General features: G+C 41.1%; 1 protein-coding gene across 3 annotated transcripts in view; it reads right to left on the reverse strand.

Annotated features, from left to right (window-relative positions):
* The window catches only part of ABCG2 (ATP binding cassette subfamily G member 2 (Junior blood group)), a 140,066-nt gene that overhangs the window by 112,814 nt on the left and 4,512 nt on the right, over positions 1-22,740 (reverse strand). For 2 of the 3 annotated variants that reach the window (XM_029234619.1, XM_029234620.1), the window contains exon 2: positions 18,516-18,912. The gene's annotated coding sequence lies outside the window, so the exon portion shown is untranslated. Of the gene's footprint in view, positions 1-18,515; positions 19,031-22,740 lie in introns of those variants that run through there. The other variant, XM_029234618.1, reaches the window with a different exon arrangement.

Consider the following 22,740-nt stretch of genomic DNA (forward strand, 5'->3'; position numbering starts at 1 on the left):
AGAAACAATGTTTGAGATTAGACAAGATTAGATTTGATCAATTTGTTTTCCCCCCACTTTTAATGTGCTAAAATGGACCAAAATTTATTCCTAAGGAAATACCTGGCTTTGCCTTGTAAGGGCTGCTTATCTTAAAATCCATAAAAGGACTTCAACACTAAGTGGTGACTATTTGTGGCCTACATAGGAGAACTTAAATTTCCTCTTCACTGGAATGAATGAAGAGAAAGAAATCTCTGTGCTGGTCAGGAAAAAGGTAGAGATGGGAAGCAGAAATAATGCAGTAGGTCATGCTTTAATCTGTAGCTGAGGGACTTCCCTGGTGGTCCAGTGGTAAAGAATCTACCTTTCAATGCAGGGGATGCAGGTTCGATCCCTGGTCGGGAACTAAGATCCCACATACTGTGGGGCAACTAAGCCCACGCATGCCACAACTACTGAGCTCACGTGCCTCAACTAGAGAGAGAAGAACCCGCACACCACAACTGGAGAGAAGCCTGCGCGCCACAACGAGACAGAAGCCTGTGCGCTACAAAGAAGAGCCCATGTGCTGCAACAAAAGATCCCACATGCCGCAACTAAGACCCAACGCAGCCAAAAACAATAAAGAAAATAAATAAACAAAATAAATACATATTTAAAAAAAAGAGAAATGAAACACTTAAAAAAAAATCTGTAGAGGAAGGCCAACTATTATGTTGCCGTAAGAATCATATGTATTTAAGCTTAGTTAGTGTGCCCTTTGGCTAGACCCAAAGACCCAGGTGTAATGCCCCAAGGCATTTGCCAGTGTGAAATGAAAAGACATCAGGTGTTCCCACAGGCCCCTCCTCAAGTTCGATAATCTGCTAGAACAGCACACAGAACTTGGGAAAACAGTTTACTTATTGGTATTGGTTTAGTATGAAAGATACAACTCGGGAACAGCCAAATAGAAGAGATGCATAGGGCCAGGATGGGAGAGGCAGCACGCCGTTCCATGCCCTCTCTAGATACACCCCCCTCTCAGCACCTTGATGTGTTCACCAACCCTAAAACTCCCCTTCAGTTAGGGGTTTTTATGGACGTTCCATTATGTAGGCATGATTGATTAAATCACTGGTCAATGGTGACTGATGAACCCAACTTTCAGCCTCCTCATCTCCCTGGAGGTTGGGGGATGGGGCTGAAATCCTTTAATCACATAGCTGGTTTCTCAGGCAACCAGCCCCCATCCTCAAATTCTCTAGGTGCCCACCAGTGGAAGCTGATGGTATGTTTTCAAGAGGGACGTGTGACATCCAGTAAGAAATATATATTTGGTCTTTGTCCTCGGTTCCTGACACAGCTTCTAAAACTCTTGTAATTTACTGAGTGATAGTTTGTTATTCACAACAATCCCCTTTCAACCATACTTGAATTTATGTTAATAAGGTGACTTTTAATTTTGTATCTATATGAGATGATGGATGTTGACTAAACTTACTGTGATAATCACTTCATAATACATGTAAATCAAATGCTGTAAACCTCAAACTTATACAGTGCTGGATGTCAATTATATCTCAATAAAACTGGAAGGAAAAAAAAAGAGCCATTTTCAACATCTGTTTTTTACTGTCCTCAGCATGTAAGTCATGTTTGAAAGAAGAAATAAAACAAGTATAGAAATAATTACCATGTAATATAGAAGATAAAAGATATTCAGAAAAGAACCATGAGAATTTTTGTTTGTTTTTTGTTTTTGTTTTTAACAGCTGCTCTCCTTTTGGTTTTCTTTTTGTTTGTTTTTAATTTATTTTTGGTTGCGCTGGGCCTTCGTTGCTGTATGTAGGCTTTGTCTAGTTGCATCGAGCTGGGGGCTACTCTTTGTTGTGGTGCACGGGCTTCTCACTGCGGTGGCTTCTCTCGTTGCGGAGCATGGGCTCTAGGTGCGCGGGCTTCAGTATTTGTGGCACACAGGCTTAGCTGCTCCGCAGCATGTGGGATCTTCCTAAACCAGGGATCAAACCTGTGTCCCCTGCATTGGCAGGTGGATTCTTAACCACTGTGCCACCAGGGAAGTCCCAAGAGGTATGGGAAGTTAGAGAGCACTTTAGACTACTTTCAAATGACCAAGATAATTTGGGATAGAGCAATTCTCTTACTTGAAGATATAGTCAAACTAAGATCGCACTGAGGGGAAAAATGGGATAGGAAATAAATATAATTAAGGAGGTGGGGTGCAGAGGAAAGTCTTTCTTGATCTTCTCTTCAAGATAAGAGCAAGTTTGGTCACTTTTTCTAATCTGCCTGTGTGTCATAAGTATTGTAGTGATCTTTGGGAATGAGAACCTTTAGTGTAGAGCTAGTTCATAATTAAATTGGCCATGTTCATACTGGGCAGGGCTTATGTCCCAGTTTGCATAGGAGAGTCCCAGTTTACACATGTAGCTCCAAGTGATTATTAATCGTGCCCCCCTCACTCAAAGTAAATGTGGTTGCCTTAGCTTTAGATAAGAACAAAAATAATCCTTCACTAGACTCTGGTGCCCTCTTGTGATTAAAGTATAAAAAGTCATTACAGGGGCTCCCCTGGTGGCGCAGTCATTGAGAATCTGCCTGCCAGTGCAGGGCACCCAGGTTCAATCCCTGGCCCCGGAAGATCCCACATGCCGCGGAGCAACTAAGCCCGTGCGCCACAACTACTGAGCCTGTGTGCCTAGAGCCCGTGCTCCGCAACAAGAGAAGCCACCGCAGTGAGAAGCCCGCACGCTGCAATGAAGGGTAGCCCCCGCTCACCGCAGCTAGAGAAAGTCCGTGCGCAGCAACGAAGACCCAACACAGCCGGAAATTAATTAATTGATTAATTAATTATTTTAAAAAAGTCATTACAGAAACCAAAGAGCTTCCTTCTGAAAGAAGAAACCACTGCAAAATGTGAACATCCCAAAGTGGATCATCTACTAACTTCCCTCCATATCTCAGCTTTGAATTTCATGTCACCAGACTTTATCACTGACTACTCTCCATGGCTGCTGCTTTCTTTGGACTCCAGGACCTCTTCCCCCATTAATCAGTAACTGGCACCCTGTCAGTCTCTCTAACACTACTTCTGTCTTACCTCTTGGTCAATTCAACAAACTCATAAGTGATTTTTCTAGCATGCTGGCCTCTGCCTACCTTGAACTTCTCTCCTCCAGTGTTCTAGTTCTCCACCCTGCTTCAGCTATACACCTCCAGGGCGTGCCACGGACACAGTCATTAGCAATCTCATTTTATGCGTCTTGCTCTCTGACCACCATATCCCACCTTTCCACCTAGCTCCTTCTAGTAACCCAGCTCTAACAAACCCCCACAAGGACCTATAATCATTAACTTCACAAATATTTCACTCTGCCTCATCCCTACTGGTATCTTTAATCTCCATACCAGCTGAAATTCCATGATCATTCATTATGATAATACCCTTGCAAACATCCTCAACTCCCTTGTTCCTCTTTTGTGTTGCCACTTGCTTGGCAAAACCAGAATCTCCAGTTAAATTCAAACCTCCCCCACTCTGTGCCTGCACCCCTGCACCTGAATACGGATGGAGAAAAACACATAAAAATTATGATTGTCTGATTTTAAATTCATGATAATGAATCTGAATGCTGGGACTCTGAATGGACTCTAGCAACCCACACTCAGAGCCCATAGCTTCAGAGAACCTAGTAGCAGAAGGGGAAGTGGCACACATGACTCTGGCCTCCCAACTGCACTAGCGCCCATGGCCACAGGTAACTGGGCAGCAGCGGCAATGGGGCCTGGGACACCGTTCCTCCACTGGTTGAGGTACTCATGACCCCAGCCCTTGCACCCATCTGCAGTGGTAGAGCCTGCAAACCCTACAACACCAGACATGGTAGGGATACCTGCTTGACCCCAGCTCCCCTCCCAATGTCTCCCTCCCCCCACTGGGCAGCCTGTGTCTCAAGGGATCCTGGATGCAAGGAAAGGGCCCACCATCCCAGTGACAAGAGCAGTTCTGGCAGAAACAAGGCAATAACCACCCCGGAGGAACAAGAAGTGACAACAAAGGCATGGAGCCACACCTCTTACAGAGACAGCTGAGAATGGAAAGTGCTAAACCTCAAATATGACCAGAGGCAGCTCAGGTGAAAGAAACCATAAACTTGTATGATACCACCGTCTACTGGAAAACAAAAGAAAGGACCCTAACAGCTAACCTGTCATTTAACTTCAAATGCACCAGAAGAGGAATACTTCATCAAGCAACATGAAGAACCACAGTAACACTGTACCATGAAAAGAAAATGACAATTTTCCAGAAACCAAACTTAAAGTCATGAATATTGTGATCTAACTGATAGAGAATTTGAACTAGCTGTCTTGAAGAAACTCAACAAGGTACAGGAAAACTCAGAAAGGCAGTTTAATGAGCTCAGGAATAAAATTAATGAACAGAACGAATACTTTACCAAAGAAACTGAACCTCTAAAAGAGAACCAAACAAATTCTGGGGCTGAAGAACACAATAAACGAGATGAAGAATGTATTAGAAAGTACTGGAAATTAAGCAGATCATATGGAAGAGGGTATTAGTGAGCTTAAAGATAGAAATCTGGAAATCATACAAGTAGAAGAAGAGAGAGAAATAAGATAAAAATATTAGGAAATTCTTTGAGAGATATCCAACTCTTTTGGGAAAGGCAACATTAGGATAATGGGCACCCCAGAAGGAGAAAAGAGAGAGAAGGGAGCAGAGAAATTATTTAAAGACATAATAGGTGAGGACTTCCCAAACAAGGTAAAGGAACTGGACATACAAATCTATGAAGCTAAGAAAATACCTGAGTACCTCAATGCAAAAGACCTTCTTCAAGACACATTATATTAAAACTGTCAAAAGTCAATGATTAAAAAAAAAAAGGAATTTTAAGGACAACCAGAGGAAAAAGGATGGTAACCTACAAAGGAACCCCTATTATGCTATCAGCAGATCTCTCAGCAGAAAACCTACAGGCCAGGAAGGAGTGCAACATTCTCAGATACTGAAAGATAAAAGCTGTCAGTCAAGAACGCTCCACCCAGCACTTACCTTTCGTATATGAAGAAGAAATAATTTCCCAGACAAATTTGATGGAGTTCATCGTCAGTAGACTGCCTTACAAGAAATGTTGAAAGGAGCTTTTCTACCAGAAACAAAATGGCAGAAATACACAAAATTTTAAGCAAGGTGATAAGCAGAACTAGAAAATTGTAACTCTTTATCAGAAAAGGTTTTTAAGCACTTAATTATGGTAAAAGGGTTAAAGGGAAAAAAAAAGAAAGCAGAAAAATAACTAGCTATCTCAGTATGGTGACAAACACAACATAAAAAGCTATAATTTGAAATAACAAAAACATAAAGGTAAATGAAAACAAAATGCTTGCAGCAGAAAAAGCACTACTTTATCTATGAGACTTTTTATACAAACCTCAGGGTAACCACAAAACATAAACATAAAGCAGAGACACGAAACACAGAAAAAGAGAAAACTCAGAAAAATATCATAGAAAACCAGCCAACTAAAATGCCTCATCTATCAATAATCACCCTAAATGTACATAGATTGAATTCACCGATCAAAAGACACAGAATGGCTGGATAGATTTTTTTTTTTTTTTTTTGGCTGGATAGATTTTTAAAAAGACCCTAGTATATGTTGCCTCCAGGAGACACCTCAGGTCTAAAGACAAACACAGGCTAAAAGTGAGGGAATGGAAGATGATAGTTCAAGCCAATAGAAGGCAGGTATAAACATACTCACATCAGACAAAATAGACTTCAGGCCCAAAAGGTAACAAAAGACCAAAATGGACAGTATAAAGGAAACAGTTCATCAGGAAGTCATAATAGTGATCAATATATATGTACCTAACACAGGAGCACCAAAATAGATTAAAAAAAATTATTAACAGACCTAAAGGGAGAAATTGATCACAACAAAATAATGTAGGAGACGTTAACACCCCACTTACATCAAAGGATAGATTATCCAAACAGAAAGTCTACAAGGAAACAGCAGCCTTAAAATGAAAATTTAGACCAGATGGATTTGATAGACTCGTACAGAACACTCCACCGAAATGCAGCAGAATGCACACTCTTCTCAAGTGCTCATGGAATGTTCTCAAAAATAGACCATACGTTGGGACGCAAAATAAGTCTCAATAAACTCAAGAAGATTAAAATCATATCAAACATCTTTTCTGATCACAATGGAATGAAACTAGAAATAAACTACAAGAAGAAATCCAGAAAAATCACAAGTATGTGGAGACTGAACAACGTGCTACTGAACAATTATTGGGTCAACAACGAACTCAAGGAGAAATCAAAAATTACTTGAAGACAAATGAAACTATGACAGACCCAAATCTATGGGATACAGCAAAAGCGGTGGTAAGAGGGAAGTTTATAGGAATCCAGGCCTACCTCAAGGAACAAGAAAAATCTCAAACCACCTACCGTTACACATAGAGAAACCAGAAAAAGAAAAGCAAATGAAGTCCAAAGTAGTAGAAGGAAGGAAATACTAAAAATTGGAGCAGAAATAAATGAAATAGAGACCAAAAAGACAACAGAAAAGATCAATGAATCTAAGAACTGATTCTCTGAAAAAAATAAACAAAATTGACAAACCATTATCTAGACTCACTAAGAAAAAAAGAGAGAAGGTCCTGGTAGATAAAATCAAAAGTGAAAGAGGAGAAATGAAAACAGATACCATAGAAATGCAAAGGGTTATAAGAGAATATTATGAACAGCTATACACCAACATATTGGACAACCTAGAAGAAATGGGATAAATTCTTAGAATCATACAACCTTCCAAGACTGAATGAGGAAGAAACAGAAAATCGGAATAGACTGATGACTAATACAGAGATTGAAGCAGTAATCAAAAAGCTCCCCAAAACCAAAGCCCAGGACCAGGTGGCTTCACAGGCAAATTCTATCAAACATTCAAAGAAGATTTAATAGCTCTTTCTCAAAATAGTACCAAAAATTGAAGAGAAGAGAACACTTCCTAACTTATCTTCCGAGGCCATCGCCCTGATGCCAAAACCAGACAGAGACAGCACAAAAAAAAGAAAATTAAAGGCTAATATCCCTGATGAACACAGATGCAAAAATCCTCAACAAAATATTAGCAAACCAAATTCAACAATATATCAAACGGATCATACACCACGAGCAAGTGGGGTTTATTCCAGGGACTCAAGGATGGTTCAACATTTGCAAATCAACGAATGTGATACACCGCATTAACAAAATGAAGGGTAAAACCCATATGATCATCTCAATAGATGCAGAAAAAGGTTTTGACAAGATTCAATACCGATTTATCATAAAAACTCTCAGTAAAATTGGTATAGTAGGGACATACCTCAACATAATAAAGGCCATACATGACAAACCCACAGCTAGCATCATATTCAATGGTGAAAAATTGAAAGCTATCCCTCTAATATCAGAAAAGGATTCCCACTCTCACTGCTCCTATTCAACATAGTATTGGAAGTCACAGCTAGGGCAATTAGGCAAGAAAAAGAAATAAAGGCATTCAATTTGGAAAGGAAGAGGTAAAACTGTCATTGCTTGCAGAGAAATATAATGTTGTACACATGAAACTTTTATAATGTTATAAATCAATGTTAACTGAACTCAAGGAAGAAAAGAAAAAAAAAACTGAAGCAATTAAAAGAGACTTCTAGATTTCCTCCACCATATTTGCCAAATCTTTCAAATTTGAAGGTGATGTATGCAATATTTGTGCAACCCATTCATTTGATAACTTGTAAAGCTACCATTTTTGAGTAGGGCCAGGTATAAGAAAGCCCTCCAGGCTTCAAGAGAAGCTGCCCTGACACCTGGGCTCAAGACCTAGCAGGCTAAATGGTATTAAAAGTATCTGTTGCAGAGAGAGATTCTATATACAGCTTGACGCAAGCTCAATTATCACTGCACGGACCTCTAGGGGTTTGGTAAGGCCAGAGCCTCCTCTGATGACAAATATTCTCTGCTTGAAAAGCAGCTCCTGGCTTGCTACTAGCCCTCGTGATTGAGACTAAACACATGACCAGATGGCACCAAGTGACCACGCCACCTGAATTTCCCATCATGAACCATAAAACTGGATGTACACAGCAACATTTTTATTGTAATAAGGAACCAGTATCAAGGAGGCTGGGCCCCAGCAGGTCGAGAAGGCACAATTAATATGTATGACCAGTTGGCTCCAACTTCCAAGGTACCTTTTCCTATCCCTTCTCTACATTTTCCTCAACCTAGACAAGTGTCCTCTTGGGGAATTCCCAGTGAACAGTTCACAGAAGGAATAAAGCACAAGTCTAGTCCTCAGATAGATCTGCAAATGATGCTACCCTGACTAAAGTGGATGTCCACTGTACCATAACCCACTCAGGCATGACCACAGAGGACCATGCTGAATGAAGCCCTCCAAGTGGACAGAACGTGGAGGGATGTATCTGGTTATTTATTTCATGGCCTGGGGTACAAAGATCTATAATGATTCCTGGGCAGTGGCTACTGGATTGGCCAGCTGGTTGGGGACTTAGAAAGACCTAATTGAAAACTTGGTGACAAGATGGACCACGTATGGGCCTTTTGGAGTAGACACAAAGTGTGAGAATATTTGTATGTCATGTATATACCCAGTAGAGGGTATCCACGATGGTGGGAGCTGTCAAAAAATCAGATGATCAAGAGGATCCATTTTGTGAATGTCAGGAAGCCCCCTTCTCCAGGCATCCCAGGGCTTTGCTAAATGGGTCCATATACAAAGTAGCCATGGCAGCACAGAAGAAGGTGTATGCTAATAACATGGTTTTCGCTCCTCTAAGTGGCTATAACTACTGCTGTAACTGTGCCCAATCTGCCAACAGCCGAAGCCAATACTAAGTCACTGATATGGCACCACTGTCCAGGGTGACAGGTGGCTATCTAGTAGCAGTTGATTATGGTGGACTCCTTCCACCCTAAAGGGAACAGCTCTTTATATGACCTCAGGGACGGCTACATCTTCTAGGAAAAAGTCTACTTTCCCTGCCTGCAGAGCCTTCTGCCAACACTACCATCATGAAGTTACAGAATGTCTCATCCATTGTCATGGTATACCACACAATACTGTCTTTGACCATGGGCGTATTTGGGGTCAGAGAGGTTTGGAAATAGGTTTATGCTCTAAAAATCCACTACATACCCCATCATGTAGAAGTAGCTGGCTTGACAGGACAGTGAACTGGCATGTTGAAGGCTCGATTATAGTGCCAGCTGGGACAGGAGGCAAGGTTGGGATGCTGACCTACAGCATGGGGTACATGCCTTAAACCAGCAGCCAATATAGCACAGAGCCAGAATGTGACGCTGTGGGGAACACAGAGAGGGATAATTCCTCCATCCACACGGGCTGCCTAGGTGCTTCTCTAACATGCTAGACATAAGCCTGCCTCCCTTTCCTTGACCTACATGCTTTCCTCTGCTCTATTTAAAATTGTAAAACCTCCCTTTGCCTTCTTGACTACCCCTTCCTTTACTATGTGTTTCTCTCTAGCACTTCTCACCCTCTAACGTACTATACTATACAGATTTAGTTACTGTTTATTATCTGTCTTCTCCCACTGGAAGGTGAGCTTTACAAGAGCCGGGTTCTATTTCATTCACTGTTCTATCCCCCATGCCTAAGACTGTGCCTGACACATAGTAGGTGCTCAATACATATTTCTAGACCGACTTACATGAATATCATTAAAGTTCTTGGAGAAGAGTAAACAAATGTCTCTAGTCTATTATCTTTACCTACATAAGAGACTGGTTGCAGGTTTCTTTCTGTGAAAGGCTAGATAATAAATATTTTAGGCTGTGGGCCATGCCCTTGCTGTAACCACTCCACTCTGGCACTGTAGCATGAAAGCAGTCATAGATAGCAGGTAAATGATGGGTAATGCACGGAGATGAAAGAGGGGAATTACTGAAGTCCTGGGAATTGGGAGGGTGAGAAGGAAGTTCATATGCAGAGTCAGTGAAGGGAAATACTTCACACAAATATGTTTGATTGATTTCTTCTTCACTCCTTCTCACTCAACCATCACAGCTAATACAACTGAAGTTAAATTTTCGGTTTGACTTTTAACTTTTGACTATTTTACATTTAAAACTCCCATGGACAATGTTAGTTGATGTAGCCACTATGGAAAACAGTATGGAGGTTCCTCAAAAAACTGAAAATAGAGATGCCATGTGATCCAGCAATCCCACTCCTGGGCATACATCCAGACAAAACTATAATTCAGAAAGTTGCACGCCCCCCTATATTCACAGCAGCACTATTCACAATAGCCAAGACATGGAAACAGCCTAAATGTCCATCGACAGATGAATGGATAAAGATGTGGCACATATATACAATGGAATATTACTCAGCCGTAAAAAAAGAATGAAACAATGCCCTTTGCAGCTACATGGATGGACCTAGAGATTATGATACTAAGTGAAGTTAAGTCAGAAAGAAAAATACCGTATGATATCACTTATATGTGGATTCTAAAATATGACACAAATGAACTTACCTACGAAACAGAAACAGACTCACAGACACAGAGAACAGACTTGTCATCGCCAAGTGGGGTGGAGGTTGGGGAGGGATGGAGTGGGAGATTGGGGTTAGTAGATGCAAACTATTATATATAGAATGGATTATCAAGGTTCTACTGTATAGCACAGGGAACTATATTCAATATCCTGGGATAAACCATAATGGAAAAAAATATAGAAAAGAATGTGTGTGTATATATATGTATGTATAACTGAATCATTTTGCTGTACAGCAGAAATTAACACAACATTGTAAATCAACTTCAATATACTTCAATTAAAAAAAAACAAACCTCCCACAGAGTACATTTATTAACACAACCTCCAGTTAGAGCCCTTTTTTTTCACTAAGCTATTTTTATTAGTTTATTCAACAGTTGGGGAGTGAAAAAAGTGTTCTCTACCGTTCTAGGTTCTTGTAGCTGGTCTAGGAATTAAATTGGCATGAGACAGATTAACAGGAAAAAAAAGGAAATTTAATCATGTACATACAGGACCTCTAAAAGAATATGAGGCCCAAGGACAAGTTAGGCAATTGAGGCTTATACGCCATCTGAGATAAGGAAAAGGGGGTAGGGACTTCAAATGGGAGGAAGGCAATTCACATGGAGATGGAAAAGCAAATGTTTGGTAACCAAATGTTTGCTATTCTGTGCACAGACAATGAGACGCAGAGAAAACTTTGGTCTCCAGGCCCTGCCAACCTCCCCCTACCACACCTAGCCCCTATTCTTTACAGATATCTCAGGTGGTAGTGTCCTTCCTGAACCAGGCCCTTTACCTAAATTCTTTTAGGCAGTTAAGGGGGAGGTAAAAAGAAAGACTTCCTGAGCCTTTTATTTCTTAAAAACAATCAGCCCAAAATAATTCTCAAGCCGTGGAGACACATTTCAGGGTAGGAGGTTTTGTTCCCCTAAACCACAAATATTTATTGAGCATCTACTATGTGCCAAGAACTAAGCATTAGGATATGCACTGTAATAACAAAGGCCCCATCCTCAGGAAGCTTACATTCTAATGAAGCCAGATAATAAATATGTATATAAATGTATTAAGAAGGTCATTTCGGATAGTGGTATGTCCTACAGGAAGTCACATAACATAATGGGAGGTTTCCTTGAGGAGATACCATTTTAGCTGAAAACTGAAAAATAAGTAAGAGCCAGCCATGCAAAGACCTGAGGGTAGGAGGGATTTTTCCTTTCATCGAGGTAAAATATCTAAAACACAAAATTTACCATTTTTAAGGGCAGAGTTTTGTGACATGAAGGACATCCACATTGTTGTGCAACCATCACCACCATCATCTCCAGGACTTTTTTCATTTTCCCAAACTGAAACTCTGTCCCCATTAGGCAGTAACTGCTCACTTCACTCTCCTACTGGTGGCAGCCACCATTCTACTTTCTGTTTCTATGAATTTGACCACTATAGGTACCGCATATAAGTGAAATCATACAATATTTGTCTTTTTAAAATAAAGTTATTTATTTATTTTCGGCCGCGTTGGGTCTTCGTTGCTGCGTGCACCCTGTGTGCGGGCTTCCTCTAGTTGCAGCGAAAGGGGGCTACTCTTCGTTGCGGTGCTCGGGCTTCTCACTGCGGTGGCTTCTCTTGTTGCAGAGCATGGGCTCTAGGTGTGCGGGCTTCAGCAGTCATGGCATTCGCAGTAGTTGTGGCTCGCGGGCTCTAGAGCACAGGTTCAGTAGTTGTGTTGCATGGGCTTAGTAGCCCCGAGGCATGTGGGATCTTCCCCGACCAGGGCTTGAACCCATGTCCCCTGCACTGGCAGGAGGATTCCTAACCACTGCGCCACCAGGGAAGTCCCACAACATCTGTCCTTTGATAACTGGTATATTTCACTTAGCACAATGTCATCATGATTCATCTATGCTGTAGAATGTGTCAAAATTTTTAAGGCAGAAATACTATTCCATTGTATGCATATACCACATTTTGTGGTATTCATCGGTCAATGGACCCTTGGTTTGCTTCCACCTTTTGACGATCGTGAATCATGCTACTGTGGATATGGGTGTACAAATATCTGTTTGAGTGCCCTCCTTCAATTCTTTTGGTATATACCCAGAAGTGCAATTGCTGGATCATATGGGAACTCTGTTTAATTTGAGACAGAGTTTTCCATACAGTTTTCCAAACTGTTTTCCATAGCAGGTACACCATTTTACAGTCCTACTAGCAAAGCACAAAGGTGCCAGTTTCTCCACATCTATGCCAATACTTGTTGTTTTCCTGTTTTTTTTTTAATTAGGGCCATCCTAGTGGGTATGAAGTGCTATCTCGTGGTTTTGACTTTACATTTCTCTAATGATTAGTGGTGTTGAGCATCTTTTCATGCGCTTCTTGGCCATTTGTATATCTTCTCTGGAGAAATGTCTCTTCGAGTCCTTTACCCTTTTTAAATTGGGTTGTTTGGCTTTTATTGCTATTGAGCTGTAAGAGTTCTTTATATCCTAGATATTAACCCCTCATCAGATATACGATTTGCAAATATTTTTCTGCCATTCTGTGGGTTGTCTTTTTACTCTCTTAATAATGTCTTTTGATGAATAAAACTTTAAAATTTTGATGAAGTCCAGTTTATCTAGTTTTTTTTTGTTGCTGCCTGTGCTTTTGGTGTCATATTCAAGAAATCACTGCCAATCCAATGTCATGAGCTCTTCCCCTATGTCCTCATCTAAGAATTTTACACGTTTAGCTCTTATGTTTGGGTCTTTGATGCATTTTAACTTAATTTTTGTATATGGTATAAGATAAGGGTCTAACTTAATTCTTTTGCATGTGGATATCCAGTTTTCCCAGCACCGTTTGTTGGAAAGGCTGTCTTTTCCCCACTGAATGGTCTTGGTACCTCTGCAGAAAATCATTTGACCCTATATATGAGAGTTTATTTCTGGGCTCTCTCTTCTGTTCCATTGGTCTGTATGTCTTTATGCCAATACCACAGTTTCAATTACTGTAGCTTTGCTGAGGGTAGAGGTTTTATTGTTTGTTATTGGGGGGCTGCACCACACGGCTTACGGGATCCTAGTTCCCTGACCAGGGATTGAACCGGTACCCCGGGAACTGAGAGCGCCAAGTCTTAACCACTGGACTGCCAGGAAATTCCCGAGGGTAGAGTTTTAAATCAGAGACCACAGCAATTCCAAAGAACTAGAGCAGGGAATTGGCAAAATTTTTCCTGTAAAAGGAAAGACAGTAAACATTTTGGGTTTCACAGGCCATGTGGTCTCTGTCACAATTACTCTACCCTGCTACTGTAGCACTAAAGTAGCCATAGATAATACATAATCAAATGGGTGTGGCTGTGTTCTAATAAAACTTTATAAAAATAAGTGGAAAGAGATTCTCAAAATCATTAACCATCAGGGAAATGCAAAACAAAACCACAATGAGCTATCACCTCACACCTGTCACAGATAACAAGAGGTGGAGAGGGTGTGGAGAAAAGGGAACCCTCCTTCACTGTTGGTGGGAATGTAAATTGGTGCAGTCACTGTGGAGAACAGTATGGAGAGTTCTCAAAAAACTAAAAATAGAACTATCATATGACCCAGCAATTCCACTGATGGGTATATATGCAAAAAAACCCCAAAACCCTAATTCAAAATGATACATGCAAAAAAACAAAAAAAAACCCAAAAACCGATACATGCACCCCAGGGTTCACAGCAGCATTATGTACAATTGCCAACGTATAGAAGCAACCTAAGTGTCCCCCAACAGATGGATGGAAAAAGAAGATGTGGTGTATATATGTACAATGGAATACTATTCAGTCATTAAAAAGAATGAAATTTTGCCATTTGCATCAACATGGATGGACTTGGAGGGCATTTTGCTAAGTGAAATAAGTCAGACAGAGAAAGACAAATACTGTACTATATCATTTATATGTGGAATCTAAACAATACAACAAACTAGTGAATATAACAAAAAAGAAGTAGACTAACAGGTATAGAGAACAAATTAGTGGTTACCAGTGGGGAGAGGGAAGGGGGGGCAATACAGGAGGAGGGGGTTACAAAAAGGGGGGTTATTATGGGATATATGAAATCATCCTTGTGAAACTTTCGAAAACTGTGAAGCACTATAGAATTTAAAGAATACTTCATTCAATAAAAAAGATAGGTGGCAAGACAAATTTGCCCCAAGGGCAGTAGTCTGAAGCCCTCTGGACTGGTGGCCACAGCTGGGCATTTTCAAAGGCCTGAAGGAAGGCCAGCGTGATAAGAACAAAGATGAGAGAGAAGGGAGATGAGGTTGGAGAGGTATACAGGGGCCAGGTCACATAGACGCTTGTTGACCACAAGGAGGATTTGATTTATTCTCCCTCAACCATTCACCTACCGAACATCCATCAAAGACCTACTAGGAGTTAGGGGCTGGGACTACATAGAAGTTAGGCTCAGTCCTCAGCCTCCTGGAGCTTCGATGGAGAGAAGAGGCATAAGCGAAGGAGTTTTAACACAGTATCACATTTCCTTTCTGAGTCATGGCGTACGCTCCATTCCATCACCTGAACCATGGGATTCCTGCTCTGAGCTTTACTCTACTGCCTTCGTTTGAGCCTTTATTAATTCTCTCCATGATGGTTGCAACAGTCTATTTAAACAGCTCTCTGCCTGTAGTCTAACCTTTTCCCAAACTGGCCTCCATACTGCAGCAGGAGACACTTCTAAAATGCAACTCTGATTGCACTCCCCAGCTTCAAACTACATTGATGTCTTCCATCGCTGTCCGAGTTAAGTTCAAGCTTTTAAGATGACATGTAAAGCCTGGCGTGATCGGGCCCTTGCCAACGTCTCACCAGCATCTGCTCTCTACCCCCTCGGTGGGAAGCGCTAGCTGACAGCTCAGGACACCTACTTATACGCGCGTAAGAACATGTGTAACTCATGATTAAGTCCTGGGGTAACACCTACATCAAAGAACAGCATTTGATACCTGGTCACGCAATATCTTCTTGCTGTTGGTGTTTCTACTATAAAGTATAATTATGAATTGAGCAAGACTCAGAAATAATAAGAGCAAAGACACATAGAGATAGTCTGTGCCTGGCACTGTTAAGTCATTTAATCCTCACAACCACCATATGAGGCAGGTGGTATCATTGTCTCCATTTTACAGATTAGGAAACTGAGGCACAGAATGGTTAAGTCCTCCAGGATCGCACAGCTTATAAGTGTGATGGCATCAATATTCAAACCCAGGAATTCTGACTCTATAATCTCTGTTGTTAAGCACACAAAGCCTCCTCACTAAACTATAAATATGTTCTTTAAAAATACTGACCGAAGCTATGCCTGTAGTCTAAAAGCATGGTCTCTGGATGGTAGCATTCAAATCACCTGTGAGCTATTAGACATGCGAATTCTCAGGCCTGGGCCCTGACCTACTGAATCAGATCTCTGAAGTTAGGGCCCAGGAATCTGAGTTTTAGCAAGCTCCCCAGGTGATTTTCAATCACAATAAAGTCTGCGAAGCCCTGCTCTAAAATGCTTATTCCTAGGGGGTAGAGACGCTAATGGATGCAAAGGTTATGACAAACGTGGATAATTCTGACAATCCTAGAAACAGGATTCTTTTTAATGCACAAACGTTTCAAATTTTGACATTAAAAGCAAACAAATCCTAGCAGAGAACAATAACGGTTGTCATAGGTTTTGAGAGGATGCTTGACAGGATGAAGAAAAGTACAGGATAAACCTGAACTTACAGCAAACGGCCAAGTTTCAATCCAACACACCTACTAACCAGCTGTGTGACTTTTCAGAAATTGCTTAATTGGAGCCTCAGTTTCTTCACTGACAGGTAAAAATAATAATCCCCTTGACGTGTACCCCATAATGGCTGTGAAAAATCAAGCAGGGTGAGATATGTGACAAAGCTTTGTATGGAAGGATAGCGTGCTGATCAAGTTTCCTTTTCTGCTGTATCTGTTTACAAAAGAATATACGCATTTTCCCTTCTGCTCAGGAAATGGATAGGAATTTGAGTCACTTGCAGTGACTGAAGAGATCCCTACTTTCTTTAGTGAAGGTTGCAGGAGATAACACAGCCGGAATGAGGGGTTGCTCCAGGCTTGGAAAGTCAGGGAAGTGGCCTCACCTGAGAGAATGGGGCCAAAGCGCTGACAGATGGTGGTAGGACTACGATCATATGTCTCTAAACTCATCTGTAGCTTTACAATTTCTCCCCCCATAGAAGTTCATGAAGGCTTAGCTTAGGCTGATACTCAGCCCTGCGCGCTTCTTACTGCCTATCAGTGTGGTCTGCTTTGGTGTGGGCTCTTTACAGCAGCTTCTGTTTTGATTAGTCAGCGTTTGTGCCAAGTAAGTTGTTGAATTTTTAAGTAACACCCCCATTATGCTCCATAATGGAAAGGAATGTTATTTGACGTTTATTTCAAACAGAAGCAACACCCCTCGGTCTGGGATGGTTTAATGGATTCATACTGAGCCTCACCAGGCCTGTTCACGCCACTGACCTTTGATTCCATTGACTGTCCTTGACTCAATGACAAATAGTTCCAGCATGTTCATTAAAAATGCAATTTTAGGGCTTCCCTGGTGGCGCAGTGGTTGAGAGTCCGCCTGCCGATGCAGGGGACACGGGTTCGTGCCCCGGTCTGGGAAGATCCCACATGCCGCGGAGCGGCTGGGCCCGTGAGCCATGGCCGCTGAGCCTGTGCGTCCGGAGCCTGTGCTCCGCAACGGGAGTGGCCACAACAGTGAGAGGCCCGCGTACCGCAAAAAAAAAAACAAAACAAAAAAAAATGCAATTTTAAATTTACCTATTCTGTCTCAAGCACATTTTTCTAGCTGAGGAAGACGCGAGCTACTGCTCTAAAAAAACTCCCATGCATGTGAGGGAAAGAAATCTATTATCACGCTGGGGTTTCTTGTGTTCACTTCGCACACCTGACTTCCCTGGCCACAACTTGCCTTTCTTTCCCTTTTCTTCTCCCATTGTTTGCTTCTCCCCTCAAGAGGCACAGAATAGGTACCCTCCCTGTTATTCATTTTTTGCCCTCTTGGCTTGTGGCTTTCGGATTAAAAGCAACTTTCTGATAAATATGTATCACTTAGGACAGGGGGGCTGCTCGATTTAAAGAGGAACACTCTCACAAGAAGAGAAAACACATCAATCATATTCCATACTCCAACTGACTTTAAACTGCATCACAGATTCGCACGCTGTACAATCTTCACCTCCAAATGGTAGGAGGAAGACACCAGTTATTTTTCTAGATGTGTAATTTTCGACTGAAGCTGAAACGTTCAAATGACCGCTAGCTACCCCAGTTAAGGCACGATGTGGATACTTATTCCCCAAAATTGCAAAAATGTTTCTGGCTCTGCTCAAAGTGACCCATGCGGTCTAAGGAGCAGACCAACATCCTCTCTCACTTGGGGTGACGTGGCTTACCACATCTAGGAACTATTTAACACAACCCCCCAAACTCTGAGACTGTCCATCAAAGCAGGTACAACCTGGGCACAATGGTGTCTGATTTTCCTCCCAGGCACTCTACATAAATCATGTGCTCAGCCAAATGCCTTCATTCTGCCAGCATCTCCCAACCCCTTTCCCCCAAAAGCAATACACCGAGAGGGTGTTAGCCGTTGTTACCCGTGGTTCATGGGCCAGCAGCACTGAGGTCACCTGGGAACGTGTCAGATATGCAGAGTCTCAGGCCCACTGAATTCTGCTGCTTTTTAACAACATCTCCAGGTGATTCATACACACATTCAAGTACGAGAAGCACTGGTTTAATTGACACACTTGTTAAAAGCACATACCAAAAAAGAATCAAGATTCTCCACTCAGTGTGAACATTTGAAAAAAACAAAAACAAACAACTCACCTCCGTTATGATCTGTGATGCTGGAAGGAAAGCACCTTGGTAGAGAGGCAGTGGTGATACTGAGAAGATTTGGACTCTTGTGGGCTTTCCCACAGAGACTTCAACCAAGGTCCGCGTCTATTAAAGTCCAGGAGCTTCCCTTCCTTCCAGCTCTCAAGGTGCAAGAGGAAGCACCAGAGAGGAAACTTACCAGCTCCCGGCTAGGTCTTCCAACTACCAGAAAGACTGAGGCTTTCCAAATAAGCTAGCCGTGGGATAATGTCCAGTTCTCCTATCTCCTTGAGTTCCTTTTTTCTCCACTGTTAGCTGGTTATTAACCACATTTCCTTCTCGATCACTGGGATTCAAACAGACAACCTAATGCCTCTAACCAGCCTGGGATCCTTTTCCGACGTTCCTGGCAAGGGGATAAAAAAGGAAGAAATTCACGTGTCAGAGAGATATTTTTATATCTTTTCCTTTGTGCAAGAGAATCCTGACAACAGTATCTCCGACACTCATGGCAACTTTAGCAAGGATAAAAACCGATTCTAGCAAATAGTTTTGCTCTGTGTAAACTTCCTGTCTTTTGCTAGATGTGACGTAACAGGGGCCTCCTTTCACAAGCTCTGTCTTCTAGCAAAAGAATACAAGCAGGAAGATAACACAGATTTGGAAAGGAAGTGAAAGAAACCAAAGCACAGCCAGCATTAGGTTTCAGTGCAAAGGCCCACTAGAGATTTGAAGAGAAGAACTATATTTGGAACCCGCTATCCTTCTAATGTTCTTTTCTAAACCAGAAGTATAACAGGAAGTTAAGGTTGTATTAAATAGGCATTTCAGATTCCGAAAACATGAAGGATGTCGAGTGACAAAATCTGACACATACTAAGAGCTTCTGGCTCCACTCTTTACCACCCGTGACCAGTTTTTTGATCCAAGGCTTCTCAACATAAAATGGTGGTAACAATAGTGCTTTCCTTAGAGAGCTGGAATAACAATATCATGAGATAAGTGAAACGCCGATTACTGAACTCGCCTTGCTGGAAGTCCTCTTTATAGTCAAGTCACTATCCTGATTTTCCTCTCTACCGTGCATACCTAAGCACAGCTCAGGCAGTCAATAAATATTTACTGAAATGAAATGCAAGCTGTTAAGAAATTCCATCTATTTCTTTTTTTCTTTTCTTTTTAAAATTTATTTATTTATATTTTAAAAATCTTTTGGCTGCATTGGGTCATCGTTGCTGCACGCAGGCTTTCTCTAGTTGCAGAGAGCGGGGGCTACTCTTCATTGCAGTGCACAGGCTTCTCATTGCGGTGGCTTCTCTTGTTGCGGAGAACGGGCTCTAGGGCATGTGGGCTTCTGTAGCTGTGATGCACGGGCTTAGTTGCTCCCTGGCATGTGGGATCTTCCCGGACCAGGGTTCGAACCCGTGTCCCCCGCATTGGCAGGCGGATTCTTAACCACTGTGCCACCAGGGAAGTCCCATCTATTTCTTTTTATCATTTTTATTGTGGCAAAATACATATAACATAAAATTTTAGCCATTTTTAAGTGTCTGATTCAGTGGCATTAATTACATTTACAATGTTATGTAACCATCACCACTATCCATTTCCAAAACTTTTTCATCACCCCAAATAGAAACTCTGATCATGAAGAAATAACTCCTCCAGGGTTCTTTTATTTTTTTTATTATTATTATTTTTTTTGCGGTACGTGGGCCTCTCACTTGCTTCCTAACTGATATAGACCCATGGTCGACTTAGGTAAGCTGACTGAGTAAACTCTTAGCAAAGCTCAGAGTACCTGGGCTCAAATTCTCATGATTCCCATTTATTCCAAACAATAAACATTCGATAAGTCCTTGCTTAAGAAGTAACTGAGGCCTTTTTTCCATTGAGGTAAATCTAAGTGCTCCCAATTTAGGAAACACATATTGCTTTTCTGAAAGAAGGTAACACAAACTTTAATTTTCAAATTCCTCCCATGTTTCATGTAACATGTAATTTTATGTTATTAAATGTAATATTAAGACAATAGTAATTCAATATGGGGAGGAAAGGAGGAAGGCAGGAAGGGAGGAAAGGGGAGAAATTTGAACCTAAATGTTTACCTATAAAGGTATATGGTTAAACAAAATGGAGCGCATGCATACAACAGAATATTATACAAAAAAGAATGAGATAGAAATTTATGTACTGTCTTGACAAAGAAAGATCTCCAAGACATATTAATTATAAAAAGCAAGTTGCTAATAAACACAGGGCATATAAGTTCACTTATGTTAAAATGCACCCATGTAGACAGACACACACACATGCCCTCACAAAACAAAACTATGTATTTCTATATGTACCCATCTATGTATGTAATCACATAAAAAAACCTTTGGAAAGATATGACTCAAAATGGCAGCAATGTCTGGAAAGTATGGGGTTAGGAGGCGGGGATAATTTTTTGAACATATACATCTCTGTTGTTTAAAGACTTCCCACCACGTATGCATCTATTTTCCTATTTTTCTTAGATTAAAAGCCAAAGACCTTTACATGTAATCTGTATCTTCCACCCCTATCCCTCTCATCTCATGTTCCCCTTTACCGATTGCAACGTAGTGAGACATATCTCCCTGTTATACCTCAAATATACATACACAGACCCACCTCATGGCTGCTGCCCTAGCTGTTCCTTTTCCCTAGAAAGTTCTTCCCCTATTTATCTATTTGGCTCATTCTTTCACTTCCTCCAAGTTTTTCTTCAAATGGTAACTTCTCATGAGGCCTACCTGACCTCCCAACATAAAATTGCAGTTCCCCTCTTGCACTGTTGGTGGGAATGTAAGTTGATACAGCCACTGTGGAGAACAGTATGGAGGTTCCTTAAAAAACTAAAAATAGAATTACCATATGACCCAGCAATCCCACTACTGGGCATATACCCTGAGAAAACCATAATTCAAAAAGAGTCATGCACACCAATGTTCATTGCAGCACTGTTTACAACAGCCAGGAGATGGAAGCAACCTAAATGCCCATCGACAGATAAATGGATAAAGAAGATGTGGCACATATATACAATGGAGTACTACTCAGCCATAAAAAGAAACGAAATTGAGTTATTTGTAGTGGGGTGGATGGACCCAGAGTCTGTCATACAGAGTGAAGTAAGTCAGAAAGAGAAAAACAAATACCGTATGCTAACGCATATATATGGAATCTAAAAAAAAAAAAGGTTCTGAAGAACCTAGGGGCAGGATGGGAATAAAGACGCAGACCTACTAGAGAATGGACTTGAGGACACAGGGAATGGGAAGGGGAAGCTGGAACGAAGTGAGAGAGTGGCATGGACATATATACACTACCGAATGTAAAATAGATAGCTAGTGGGAAGCAGCCGCATAGCACAGGGAGATCAGCTCGGTGCTTTGTGACCGCCTGGAGGGGTGGGACAGGGAGGGTGGGAGGGAGGGAGATGCAAGAGGAAAGAGATATGGGGATATATGTATATGTATAACTGATTCACTTTGTTATAAAGCAGAAACTGACACACCATTGTAAAGCAATTATACTCCAATAAAGATGTTTAAAAAATAAAGTCAACTATGAGAATTCAAAAAAAAAATTGCAGTTCCTCGTACTATCATTCTTGATCTACCATATGTTATTTTTGTTAATAGCACTTATCACTTTCTAACATATTATGTAATTTCCTTACTTATTATGTTTGTTTTTCTCCTTCCACTAGAATTACGCTCTATGTGGGCATGAATTTTTATTTGCTTTGTTCATTGATATAGCCTTAGTCCCCAGAATTGTGCCTGGTATACCAGTAGGTACGTGATAAAATATATTAATCAATTCACAAATCTTCACAAGAATATATTCATGTATTTTTAAAATCAAAGATATCCACAATCTCACAAACAAAAAGTCAGAATAAAATGTTTAAGGACCCCCCAGGTTCTGTGGAACAAGTTTTGAAAACCTCTGGTTTAAACCTCTTAAATAAGATAAAACTTATGGGAAGGAAGCTTTTTAAATGGAAGCCCCTCTACTGACTTAGGCACACTATCTAACAGTGCATATTATCTTACCCTGGAACACCTATTTTTCAGACAACTAGGAATAAACCAACCACTCCTAGGAACTTCTGTGAAATCCCCAGCTCTTTCATTACGAAGGCAAAGAACCAGTGAAGATCCCTTATTTCTTATAAAGGAAGCACTGTGCAAAAGTGAAG

This window comes from Monodon monoceros, unplaced genomic scaffold (assembly GCF_005190385.1).
Source record: "Monodon monoceros isolate NGI ecotype Baffin Bay Population unplaced genomic scaffold, NGI_Narwhal_1 Super_Scaffold_20, whole genome shotgun sequence".
Taxonomy (NCBI): domain Eukaryota; kingdom Metazoa; phylum Chordata; class Mammalia; order Artiodactyla; family Monodontidae; genus Monodon; species Monodon monoceros.